The sequence below is a fragment of the Pleurodeles waltl genome, chromosome 3_1 (assembly GCF_031143425.1).
Source record: "Pleurodeles waltl isolate 20211129_DDA chromosome 3_1, aPleWal1.hap1.20221129, whole genome shotgun sequence".
NCBI classification, from domain to species: domain Eukaryota; kingdom Metazoa; phylum Chordata; class Amphibia; order Caudata; family Salamandridae; genus Pleurodeles; species Pleurodeles waltl.
Window position 1 is genome coordinate 1,787,721,950 of NC_090440.1, and position 13,415 is coordinate 1,787,735,364.

The 13,415-nt window shown below is 45.8% G+C and overlaps 1 protein-coding gene across 3 annotated transcripts in view; it reads left to right on the forward strand.

Annotated features, from left to right (window-relative positions):
• HECW2 (HECT, C2 and WW domain containing E3 ubiquitin protein ligase 2) overlaps positions 1–13,415 on the forward strand; it is a 1,462,881-nt gene that overhangs the window by 188,142 nt on the left and 1,261,324 nt on the right. The gene's annotated exons all lie outside the window — the stretch shown is intronic.

Below are 13,415 nucleotides of genomic sequence, written 5' to 3' on the forward strand. Positions count from 1 at the left end.
CCTCTAGAGGTCCCTCACTCTGCTTATGCCATATGTTGCCCACTGCATGATGACCCCCATGCCCTTTGTCGAGTCTATTATCTTCAGGCTCTGCAGGGGCAGGTCCGTGCATAGGGTCGAGGGCTGAATGTATGTTGCAAGCAGGGTTGCCAGCAGTGTCTAACAGTGTGCAATTCCATAGATCTCTCCATTATAGAGTGTCTGGGAGTCAAAAGAATTTGGAGCAAATCATGTAATCCTGGGATCCCAACCAGGCTCTCCCCCAAGGTTGCAGCCGGGCGTGTAACCTGATTCAACCATTGGATTTCAGCCTCTAGGTAATATGTCTCAAAATTGGGCGCAGCCAGCCCCCTTCAGCTGTAGGTCTGTGTCTTTTGGTCAAGGCTACCCTCTGCCTGCCAGTTTCCCAGGTAAGTGCAACGAATAAGAAGTCCATTTCCCTGAAAAATCTGCAAGGGATAATTACTGGAAGATGGGTGAAAAAATAAAGCAAGCAAGGATGAGCCATGGACAAGGGTAGGCTTCTCCAGAAAGTCACGTTAGCACGAAGCACCCTCAGGGCTGCCCCAATGTTGCCATCTAAGATGTCTCCTGTTCTGTGATATATTTTGATCCCAAGGTATTTCATACAGGTTCCATCCTAGAGGAGTCCATGTTGTTCCCAAGGTGGTCGCACTCTGTGAGTGAGGGGGAATACGAGTGATTTTTGCCGGTTAAAACAAAGCCCTGAACCGTTGCCAAACTGCTCCAGCAGCGATATAGCCACTGCCTCGGCGAGGACCAACAGCATGTCATCAGCATAAAGTGTGATGTTATGAAGCTGCCCCCTCCTATTCCATCCCCTATAAGACCCACCCCTATACGTTCCCTGCTAGCTAATGGTTCCACTGCAATGGCAAACAGAAGAGGGAAGAGGGGCAGCCCTGCCTGGTACCCCTCCCCACCACATAGGATTTGGAGATCACTTTGCCAGTGCGGACCAGTGTGGTTGGACTGTGTACATGAGCCAAATTCATTGCAAATAGCCCACCCCACACCCCAACCTGTGCATTGCATGATTAAAGTAAAACCACTGTATGCTATCAAATGCTTCCTATTTGTCGATGGAGATGACCACCGCATTGTTCTCCTCTGGACTTGCAGTGTCCATGAGAGAGAGAAGTCTGCAAATATTTATCTACGTGTTCCATGCAGAGATAAATCCAATAAATCCAGTTTGATCAGGATGTATAAGTGTCGACATGTGGGAAGGAGATGGGAGGCCAATATTCAACTCAAAATTTTGTAATCTATGTTGAGCATGAATAAGGGTCACTATGCCCAAACATCCCAAGGGGGTCACCCTGGTTTGAGCAATGAGACCACCAGAGCCTCACGTCTGGTGGCTGGCAGCTGACCTGCCTCCCAGGCCCTAGTATATAACTTCACCAACCTAAGGGCGAGTTCTTCAATGCAGGTGGCGTAGAACTCCACTGGGAAGCCATCAGTTCCAGGCACTTTGCCTCGTACCATGGACTTCATGGCTGCCTGCACCTCCTGAAAGGTGATGGGGCCTCCCACGCTGTCAGTGTCCACTGCATCTAATCGCGGGAGCTCCACTCTTCCCAAGAAATCAGTCAGGCTCTCCCATGGTGGCTCGGGGGGCATACACGTCTGTGTAAAAGTCCTTAAATTGTTGGTTAATCTCAGCCTGGCCATAGAGATTTACGCCTTGTGCTGACTCTAATTCCAATATTGGGGAACCTCTACAGGCAGGGCTAGCAAGCCATGCCAACAGCGTAACAGATTTGTTACGCTCTGCATGAACCCTGATCATACATTTGCGATGGCCAAAGAACCTAAGCTTCTCCATGCATGCAGCTAGTAGCTCTTTGGCATCCAACAGCTGGTGTTGCAGTCCCGGATTCCCAGGACGGGCCCTCTCTCAAAGCTTGTTCCTGTAGCTCCACCTCCCTCAGCAGGGTGCGCCTCACCCCCAGTGTTTCAGCAAGACATCGACCCCTGATCACCACTTTGAAAGTGTCCCATTCAGGGCTCATTCAGTCAAATGGGCATTCTCTGCAAAGTAATTGCTAATGGCTTCCCCTACAGTTTATTTAAATTCAAGGTTCTCTAGTGCCTCTTCACGTAGGCACCAGTTTGGGATTAGGGGCCGCTCCCTGTACCAGTCCAATTATAGTAGTATTGGATTGTGGTCAGAAACCATGCGGCAGAGATATTCTGTGTGTCGCCCCCTTGCGTGCACCCCCACAGAGCAAAGCAATGTGTCCAATCGAACATGTAGGTCATGACGCCCAGAGAAGAATAAATAATCCCAGGTTCCTGGATGTAGCTGTCTCCAGGAGTCTACCAGGCCTCATTGTCGTTGCCAGTCCCGGAATGTCCATGCCAACCGAATCAGAGCAGAGTCCCTCAGGAGTGGGTGGGATCGATCAACTGTGGGATCAGATATACTATTGAAGTCCCCTCCTAGTATGATAGGGTGTGTAAGATTTAAAGCCATCCAGTGGTAGAGTGCGTGGAGGAACGCCTCCTGGTCTGAATTGTGAGCATAAAGCCCAACAATAGTAATATCCTATCCTATCCTGTGAGTCTGTCATACACCAAGCCCGTTGGGGTCAGTGAGTTTCCCCGTCTTTTGGAATGGCACCCTAGGGCAGATCCAAATCAAACTCCCTTGGCAAAGGCTGAGTAGCTTGTGGCACATACTTGTCCTCGTCATTGCCTGTGGAGAGCCTCCTGCTCCGGTAGAGTGAGGCTGGTCTCTTTCAAAACGGCGATATATGCACCTCATCTTTTTAAATGAGCATATACCTTGTACCTTTTTGTCATATTGTTTAAACCCCTGACGTTCCAAGTAAGAAATGTATAGGTTAAGGGGGTTTCCATGAGGGATCAGGACAGTAATATCCAGGAGTTATTGCCCAGACTCCCCAGCTCCAGGGAGGGTGTGGGGGTACCAACCCACCATAGAGAGGACATAATATCAGCGGCAGAGGCAGCAGAATCTTCCAGTCCCATTAACCAATTAACATTAACACCCCAATTCCTCGATCCCAGGACAAGAAGTGTATTCACCCCCATCCAAACTAGAAAGCAATACATGAACATTCATGCACACAACTTAGAGTTTAAAGCTGCTGAGGTTGTTTTGGGTGGGAGCCTCCGAGCCTCGTCTCTCATCATCCAGGTAATATAGTGAAAAAGGATATATGAACCGATCTAGCCTCATTTATTAGGATCACCATTACAATATTAACAGGTTACTCAAGTATATCTAGTTCCAGTATAAGGTTTCTCGTCCCTTCTCCTGCAGGTCCTTTAGATAAGTTAATTTGTTGTGCCAGGGGTGACCCTTGGGGGCCAGGCCTAATCCATTGGCAGTTAGCCATGCCCCCTCATTGCACCCCAATTCATGGGGAGACTGTGAAATGTTTGTATTGTCTGCTTCTATCTTTCATTCAGTATTGTGAGCCGCAAGTGTACTTTTGTTTCCATTGGTTTGTACCTTCACTTTCTTCCCTATACCTACACATGTTTACATATCATCTCCGGCAGAGTCAGTACTAGGGATCCTAAGTCCTGAAGAAGGCCACTAGCTCATTGATGGCCCAAGCATGTTACCTGTTAGTTAGGGGATCCATTAGATAATTTTACTGTCTTATACTCCTGCGGAATCCCATCATCTAACAAAAAAATAAGCAGACTCCTCATTCATTGCTCCTTAGTTTTCGAAGCCCATTCAGGTGGGTCATGTGTCCTGAAATATGGAGGGGACACTATGATGAAGCATGCCATCAACGGTGGGAGAGGGTGCTTTTTTCCTATATAACTATAGAGATGTTTTAAGGCATGGGCAAAGTAGGCTCTGGCGCAGGGCCTCAGCCTTCCAGGGGGCCCTGGATAGATCAGCTCTGTTCTCCACACAGTCCGGCTCTGATGACGTTGAATGATTCTTAAACATAAAGTGCTTTAAACACCATTTTCCTTTAAATTATTTTTAGTACGAGTGATGTGTGGGAGTCTATCACAGACATTTTGCAGACAAATGCTGTTTGTTTTTCAGCACCTTGCAACATCCATAACAAATTTCCTTTTAGATCTAAACAGGACCTCACATATGAGAAATGGCAGTCGGCAATAATATCAGCGAGCTGCTGCTGTGTTACAATATTGAAAACACATATCTTTACTCTCTGAATATTAGATGGAAACACATTTAGAATTTGGACCAGTGTGCCCATGCAGAGTCGGTGACCTGGCCAAAGAGGGTATGAAAAAGCTGAAAGTGGATCATAAATTCAAAGCTGTTCTTGACAGAGGCCCCCAAAATGTTTGGCCCAGGGCCCCAAAAATCCTTAAGATGACCCTGTATAACAATGCTTCCAGTATACATCAACTCTGTAATGCAATTTTGACGTAGGTTCGCTATACTTTTTGCTTGTATCAGAGACCAAGGTCAGTGCAGTATGTTATTAATGCCGGACCTGTCAGTGGCCTTTTGCCCTGTTGGCCATAATATCTTGCTTTCCAGAGTAGTCGAAATAGTATAAATCTCCTCCTTTGCTCTCAAATTGTTCTTTGCTCGTATCAGACTGGGCTCATTTGTTAGCCATGGGAAATACCAATCCATGTTCACTAGGATTGCCTGTGGGGTCTTGCATGCTCCCAGAGCTGTTAAATCTTCACCTGCCAACTACAGCTGGCAAACCCCAACAATAGCTGACGGGCATTCTTATGCTACTGAAATCTAAATTCTCAAAACTGATGGGCAAGCTGACCACGAGGATGACATGTTGGAGTATCTTGAGAGTGACATTCCTCCCCCCTCCCTCATCTCTGGGAAGACTTACAATTCCCAGGACAAGGAAAAACTTCTGCATGTGTGGAATTTAGGTAAATCATTATTTCTCCAACTTTACACACCTAGACAAATGCTCTTCTTTATTACCCAAAACATTGGGCTATGCTACTGGGGTCACTTAAAAATCCACTTGGACCACTGCAATTTCCTGTTTGCAGAGCTTGATAACATTTTAGTTACTTGAATACACGGAGCCTAGAATGTTACAATAAGGCTGCAAGATAGTCTGTGATTGATAGCCAAGCGCCTAGCCTAGCCTTCTGTTAGCGGTTCACTGTATCCTCGCATAGAGCAGTCATACAATTTTAAAACATATTTTAAAGCTCACAAAGCCATGTTTGAGACAGCCCTAGAATACCTCAAGAGGAAAATAAAGAGATTAGAAATCACTAAGCGGGATATTTTGAGTTTGCTCCTGCCCTGCTAGCTCACAGTTTTACTGTTCAATTTAGAGTTTGAGGTACCACAAGTTAGGTAAAAATGTGCTGCTTGTCAGGTCCATTGTTTTTTGTTCTCTGAAAACAACCTCCTGCTGCCTAGCATGCTTCTCCAAATATGGCAGGCAGTCCTTAAATAGGATAGCAGAGATTGTAGCTTCTGCTTACCGGGCAGGCCAGAACCAGGCTCTAAATAAACCACTAAGAGGGTCATTCCGACCCTGGCGGTCCATGACCGCCAGGGCCGGGGACCGCGGAAGCACCGCCAACAGGCTGGCGGTGCTTCCTGGGCCATTCTGACCGCGGCGGTAAAGCCGCGGTCAGAAAAGGGCAACCAGCGGTTTCCCGCCGGTTTACCCCTGGCCCAAGGAATCCGCCATGGCGGGGCTGCTTGCAGCACCGCCATGGAGATTCCGACCCCCTTCCCGCCATCCTGGTCCTGGCGGTAAATACCGCCAGGAACAGGATGGCGGGAACGGGTGTCGTGGGTCCCATGGGGGCCCCTGCACCTCCCATGCCACTGCCATGGGCAGTGCAGGGGCCCCCTCACAGGGCCCCATAATGATTTTCAGTGTCTGCAAAGCAGACACTGAAAATCGCGACGGGTGCCACTGCACCCGTCGCACCCCTTCAACTCCGCCGGCTCCATTCGGAGCCGGCTTCATTGTTGAAGGGGCTTTCCCGCTGGGCCGGCGGGCGGCCTTCTGGCGGTCGCCCGCCGGCCCAGCGGGAAAGTCAGAATGACCGCCGCGGTCATTTGACCGCGGTACGGTCTTTTGCCGGTTCCCGCCAGGCGGGCGGCTTCCGACGCCCGCCGGGGTCGGAATGACCCCCTAAGTCTGTTCCAACAACATGACAGTTTGCAATATTTTTATTATAACTTTTTAGTAAACCGAATTCTTAGGCCATAATGGGACTGGTCCCTCTAATCAGAATAAGCAAACATGAGTATAAAGGGAAAGGCCAGGACAAATTCAAAGGGGTATTTAGACATATATTTCTTACTGTTTATATATGTATATTTCATATAGATTCTTTGACAAGGTGTATAATGACAGTACTAGTTGGGTATTGTAAGAAATTGGGATGTTAGTTGACTTGTCAGGGTAAGGCAGAAGCAAATACCAAATCAACTTGTGCTCAACCCCCTGGTTGCTTGGCACAGAGCAGTCAGGCTTAACATGGAGGCAATGTGTAAAGTATTTGTGCAACACTGCAAAGAATAAAATTGTGAAAAAAACATGCAAAGAGGATACCATGCCATTTTAGAAAAAAAAGAACTTAAATTATTAAATTAAATGACAAAAATCCAATTAGCAGATCCGGCGATCTCTTTTTTTTTTTTTTTTTTAAAGAAAATAGTGCCAAAAGGTGTAAAGTGGCAACTGTTGATATGTGGTCATGCCGGGCAGAGACATCGTCACAAGTTCAGGTCAACCATGATGGAGCCTGGACCCGATGCAGGGACCCAGTGAGGTCTACGGAAGAGAGTACCTTAAATCCGGGTTGATGAGTGTTGGTTGGATCAGCGTTGAAGTTGCGTCATGCAGCTGAAGTGATGCATCGGTTCAGAAATGCAGCAAGGCTGCAGTGCGAGGTTCTGTTGCAACAGCGTCGAGAATCCAACTGATGGGGGCTTGCGATGGGGAGTCTGAAGTCAGGGATGCGTCTTGCAGTTGGGGCGATGCATTGGTTCTGGGGAACTCTGAGGCTTCGATGTGGAGTCTGGCATCATCGTAGAGGCTGCTGTCGACAAGAGATGTGAGGGCCTTTGCCGGGGATACGTTGCGCAGTGGCAATTCCAAAGACAATGTGGGTTGCGGTAGCAACGCAAGTCTTTGCAACTAGTCCAATCCATGCAGGGGTAGCGATGCATTGGTTCTGCTCGGGTCACTCTGGGTTCTAGAGATGCAGGTCCAACGTCAACATTGTATTAGAAAATGTGGATTGATTTTTGAAAAATTCAGCAGGCTCATAGTACCTATGGTTATAGGTGCTTATTTGAGACCTCATGCTTTTAACCGCAGTTTGGTTTTAGTTTTCATGTAAATAGCACTGCAACACTTATACTAACACATACTTCACTCACACTACGCCGTTATACAGGAGCACCTCGATTACTTTACTTTAAATTGTGGAATTTAAGTTTGTAATAAATGTGATATATTACTCACAAACTTCATTGGTACAGAAAGTTCTTTATGGTACAACCCCTGTTGTGGAGGTTAATTCATATCCTTCCCCCTGAGGGACCAAAACATTTTTCTGTTACATTAGACATTTCACAGTAGTCCTGTGTTTTTGTTGCCTCCACCTGCTGCCCATTGATGGTGACTTACTGCCTGTAATTAGAAGTACTGGCAGGCATATGGGCTTTTGGCACCATCTCCTACATCCCATGGAAACTAGGGTCACATCTGTCTGCTCCACAAAGCTAATTGGGAGTACCTCCTCCCAGAGCCCTACACTTGCCAACTAAAGTGTCTGCCCTCTGGTGGGAGGTTGTGCCCTCTTAGTACATTTGGGAACGCCTTTGGAGTATCGATATTTGTAGCGCTTTGTGCATTGGGATATAAGGCTTTGTCTGTTTCTCAAAGAACCCCTTCTTTTTAGGATCAGACTGGGACTGGTTGCCACTACTACCTTGGGAATTATTTTGGGGGCCTTTAAAGAACTTCTCATTTTGAAAGTTTTTTTTCCTCTTTCTTCTGGTGGGACCCCTGACCACCCTTTCAGGAGCCACCCCCAGATACCTTTTGGACAACCTGATACTTGCCCAGAGGTTCACCTCCCCAGCAAGCTTCCTGGGAACAGTAAGCTTGTTGTCAACTAGGTACTGGTACAGCTCTGAAAAACAAATGCTGAGTACGTGCTCTATCGTGATTAGATTGTACAACTCATTGTAGTAATTAACTTTGCTGCCCCACCCCCAACCATTCAGCGCCTTGCTGGAGTAGTCCTCAAAATCTACCTAGGACTGTTTTGAGAGCTTCTGACTGTCCCTGAACCTTTGGCAGTACTTTTCAGGGGTCAGCCCAAACTTAGCTAATAAGATGGCTTCCACAGGGGTACACCTGACTTGGTCCCCAACCTCTTAGGTGAGAAGAGTTTCCCGTCTCATTTGATGCATGTGTTTCTATAAACCACCCCCCAGTGCTCTTCTGGGATCTTGTGAACTGTCAGGGCTACATAATAGGCAGAAAACCACTTTTCAATATTATATCCTACCACATAACTGGGCACCAAATTGTTGGAGATGCAAACATTTCTGTTCCCTTCAGACACTACAGGCATGCTGCCACCAATGCTGCTGCAACCTGCCTGATTTGCTTTTAGTTCCAACTTTTTATGGCTCCTTTCATGAGCCAAATGTTCCAAGGCAAATTTCTCCTCCATGGAGAGTTTCTTCTCTTCCACCTTGAGCCTGGCCTCTTCCAGCCTGAACTCTCTCTCCTCCCTCCTCTCCACTAGCTCCCCTGGGGACAGGCCACTGAAAGAGACACTGCTCCCTGCCATGGCGCTCCAAATTAGGGGTAAAATCATCTTCTTCTGCAGGCTGTTGGTCCTCAGGACTGAGTTCCAAATCCTCTCCTTGGTTCTTCATCTCCTCACCTCCTTCAGTTGCTTGCTGCAACAAGTAACTTGTGGACTTTCACCCAGGCCCTCAGTGCCTTTTGGAATTCCACCTCCCTGATGATGCTCTAGGTTGGAAGTTCCCTCTCTTTAAAGAACTCTTTGAGGTGGGCCACAGTGTAGGACTCCATGTTTGCCACCTCAAATTTAATGCTTGAAGAGGTGGATTCAGGCACCAGAGACAGAGAGAACATTTGGGAAAATCAAAAAGACCAATCGGGTAAATTTAAACTCAAATTGGTCTTAGATATGTGATGGTATTGTAGGTCAAATCCTGGTGTGGCATTGCACAAACGCAAGTCCAGTCCACATTGCTGAACGCCACTGTAAGAAATTGGGTTGTTGGTTGACTGGGGTCTCAGCCCTAGTCAAGCAGCAACCACAATCCTTGTAAGGGTTAGGCACAAGCAAACCCCAAATTAACCTTTACTCAACCCCCTGGTAGCTTGGCACAGAGCAGTCAGACTTAACTTAGAGGCTATAAATAATGTATTAGTGCAACACTTCAAATAGTAAAACAGTGAAAATACCACACAAAAAGGATCCCACACTGAATAGGAAAAATAGAACTTAATTTAATAAATAGAACAAGACCAGAACAACAAAAATCCAATTAGTAGAACCAGAGATATTGAATTTTAAAGTTTCTAGGAAAATAGCACCAAAAGGTGTAAAGCACTAACTGTGGATATCTGGTTGCACTGATACGGGACAAAGTCTCAACTTCAGGCTGACTGCGCTGTAGCATGGGCTGGCTTCAGGGACCCAGTGAGGTCCGCTGAACAGAGCACCTTAAATCTGGTTGTAGAATGTTGCGTGGATCCATACCAAAGATCCGTTGCACAGCCAAAGAGATGAATTGGTTCAGAGATGTAGTGAGGAAGGGCTGTGAGGTGCTATTGCATTGATTTTGAGGATCCCATTGATGGAGGCTTGCAATGCAAAGTCTGGAGTAGGGGGATTCATAACGTGGTTGAGCCTGCATAAGTTCCAAGGAGCTGCAAGGCTGCAATGTGGATTCTGTCGTCGTCAAGGCTGTTGTCGACGAGAGATGTGAGGGGCTGTGCTTTGGGGATGTGTCACACAGCAGCAGTTCTGAAGGTGATGTTGTTTGCGGCGGCAATGCGAGTCTTTGCAATGGGTCTAATCCATGCAGTGGCAGTGAGCCATCAGTTGTACTCAGGTTTGCGCCATTCAGCAGAGGAGATGGGTTGGTTCTGCTGGATCCACAGGCTGACATAGCACTTTGCGTCCACTTACAAGGGTCCAGGAATGGGGTGGCACCACTTGGCAGGACAGACTCACAAATGGCAGAATCCAGATGCAAGCTAGTAGAAGCCTCTTATATCTCTGAGGCTTCAGATCAGGAGGCCAGCTAACTAGCCCTTGGAATATTTCTAGGTTCTGGGTTCAAGAGATGCAGGTCGAGTCCTCACCCAGACAAGAAGGCATCAGGCAGCTGCTCAGCGCAGCAAAGAAGGAGTCCAACAAAGTGCAGTCCTGCAGAGTGGCAGACCTTCAGCAGCACAGCTGTCCTTCTCCTTGGCAGAGTATCCACAGGTTCAGAAGTATACTTAAGTGGTGGTGTCTGAGGTCCATCTTTTATTCTTTGGTGCCCTAGGTCTGAAAGTTGGGAAAAGCTTCTAGACAGTGCCTTTGAAGTGCAACCAATTCCCTGGCTCCAAGGTGCCTGAAGTGACAACGCAGGGTTGTTAGGCCCTTTGTATGGAGACAGGACACAGCCTTTTCAGGTGTCCTGTCTCCAGCTCCTCCCACCCATCCCACGAGTGATGGCCCATCCAGTCACACCTTGGATCCCATTGTGTGTGGCTGTCTAGGAGGAATACACAAATCCCAACTGCCAACTACACTCAGTCATGTAACTAGAGCCAGGTAGCAGGCACCAAATGGTCACGAACAGAAAATGTCAAGTTAGGATTTTAAATTGTGATTCCAGAGACACCAAATATGAACCATTATGTCTTCCAATTGGGAAATTACACTTATAAAATGCAATAAGGCAACTTCAATGTTATCATACGGGAGGGATAGGCCTTGCAGTAGTGAAATAGGCCTTGCAGTAGTGAAAAACAAATCTAAGGGTTTTTCACTACCAGGATATGTAAAACTTAAAAGTACAGATACTACTTTTTAAATACATTGCACCCTGCCCTCTGAGCTGTCCAGAGCCTTTCCCAGGGGTGACTTGTATGCATTTAGAAGGAAGGTTTGGGCCTGGCAAAAAGTTTCTTTTTCCAGGTCGAAATGACAGTTTAAAACCGAACATACAGGCTCTGCAATGGCAGGCCTGAGACATGTCTGTAGGGCTACTTAAGGGGTGGCATAATCAGTGCCACAGACCTGCTAATAGCATTTAATTTACAGGCCCTGGGCACAGGTAATGCCACTTTACTGGGGACTTTTAAGTAAATTAAATATGCCAGTTGGGGATAAGCCAATATTACCATGTTTAGAGGAGTGAACACAAGCATGTTAGCACTCTTATCAATAGTACAGTGCACAGAGTCCTAACACCAGCAAAAACGAGGTCAGAAAAAGTGGAGGAGGAAGGCAAAAAGTTGTGAGTAAGACCACTGTAAAGCTGACAGGTCTAAAGGTATTGTTGCAAAAGTAATTTTTTTAATCTTACTATTGTAGTTGATGAAAGTAATTTGGTCTCAATCATCACATTCAAAATTATGTGCCTGCATTTATGAAGTTAGGTTGACGAATGTGTGTACTATCCTAAATTGTTCACAGTAAGTCTGATGTTTTGTTGCTAAGTTAAACAGCCATGAGATATTTTATGAGCCTAGCTGTTGATTTGAGCTTTCTCAGGCAGACCAAATGTAATTCTATATCATACATTAAATGTTAGTGAAAATCAAGTATCAAAAAGATCTAGCTGCATTTAAATCAATACATACAGTTAAAAGTGTGAAGAATGAATAATGCTATATAATCTAAAATCCACAAATCATCTGAATTATTTCTCTCAAGAAACAAAACTACTCACATGAGCCTAAAAGTATTCTTGTGAACATTATTTACAAGAAACAAAACTTTTCACGTGAGTACAACACCTCTCTTGAAGGACGCTACTTTCCCAGTGGAAATTTGAATTGGTCATGCTCCTTCTTAGTCGGTCTTCAGTCTTGGACAAAAGGACCATTTTGACCAAAAGAATGTGATCAGTTAGAGAGATGGGTAAATGATGCCTTTGCTTAAGCAATTTGACACATTGACGTTCATTGTTATTGCGATATTTGAAAAAGCTATAACTAATTGTGGGTAAATAACTCACCAGTGTATTGAGTTGAATCAATAACTTGGGCATCCACAATCACTAACCTTTCTGCTACAAGAGAATGGGTTAGTATATATTCCGGCAATATCCGGAATAAGAGAAAGGTTTTGCTAACTTTTCAAGTGAAGATTTGGCCATTAAAGTAACAATGTATGCCTATGAAGTGGTAGTACATATTGCTCATCATACCATTCCAATTATCTCTCTAGTTGCACTGGTGTTTGAAATTATATATGGATCCTGACCATAAATTCCAATTCCTTGTAGGACCTGGCTATGCCTTTGAGTCCTGTAAACATCTCCATTCTTGTAGGTGCCTCCACCAACTGAAATCTATCATTGACTGGCCTGTTGCAAAATACATGCCTATGTAGCTTGGTATATTCAGATAACACCTTTGTGAATGCTCTCCCTACTCCACCACTAAATCCTACTAGAGACTCTCAGATCAGCATAGTGTTTAACCAATCTTATCATGAAATCTGTCCTATAGAACACTGGTTATAAGATTCTTGGTAGCCTCCATTTGGACACCAATACTTCAACTGTACGTGGGCGACTTGTTCAAGCTTTGTTTTTGTGGACTTTTTGAATTTGGGGCTGTTTCTCTGTGAACCCCTAACTTGGAGGGTCTCCTGATTTTCCAGACTTGCACTGTGAGCCACAGAAATGTTAAAGGTATGTGTCTATGGTCCACAGAGTTCTAAATGAAGCCTTTCTTGACAAATTCCCCTCCCTTTGGAAAATCAAGTGCCAAAATGAATTAACTTAATTTCCCAATTGGAGAGCAGTGGGCACCAGGACTAGTGGCCCCGGGTTCATTAGTAGTAATTGACAGCAGCCACCACAATGACCGCGCCTTGCCCTAGGACCTGAAGAAAATGCCTCCTATTCACAACAAAGTTTGTGTGCCACAGTAAAAGCCGTTCTCATCAACATCTCATTTCTTATAATTGTATCTGTGTCACTGAGACCACACAGTTTCCTACACGCTCATACTGTGAATCATGTTTCTTTTTCATCCCCAGAGGACTGGACCTAGTAAAGATAATTAAGTATTTAAATTATAATGCTTAAGGTGGCTTTCTAATCTTTTCACCACTTCCCTAGACGCATCTTTTTTGTCCGCCTCACACTTTTTCTGCCTCTTGCCTTGTTCCTGGTGCTAGGCCGC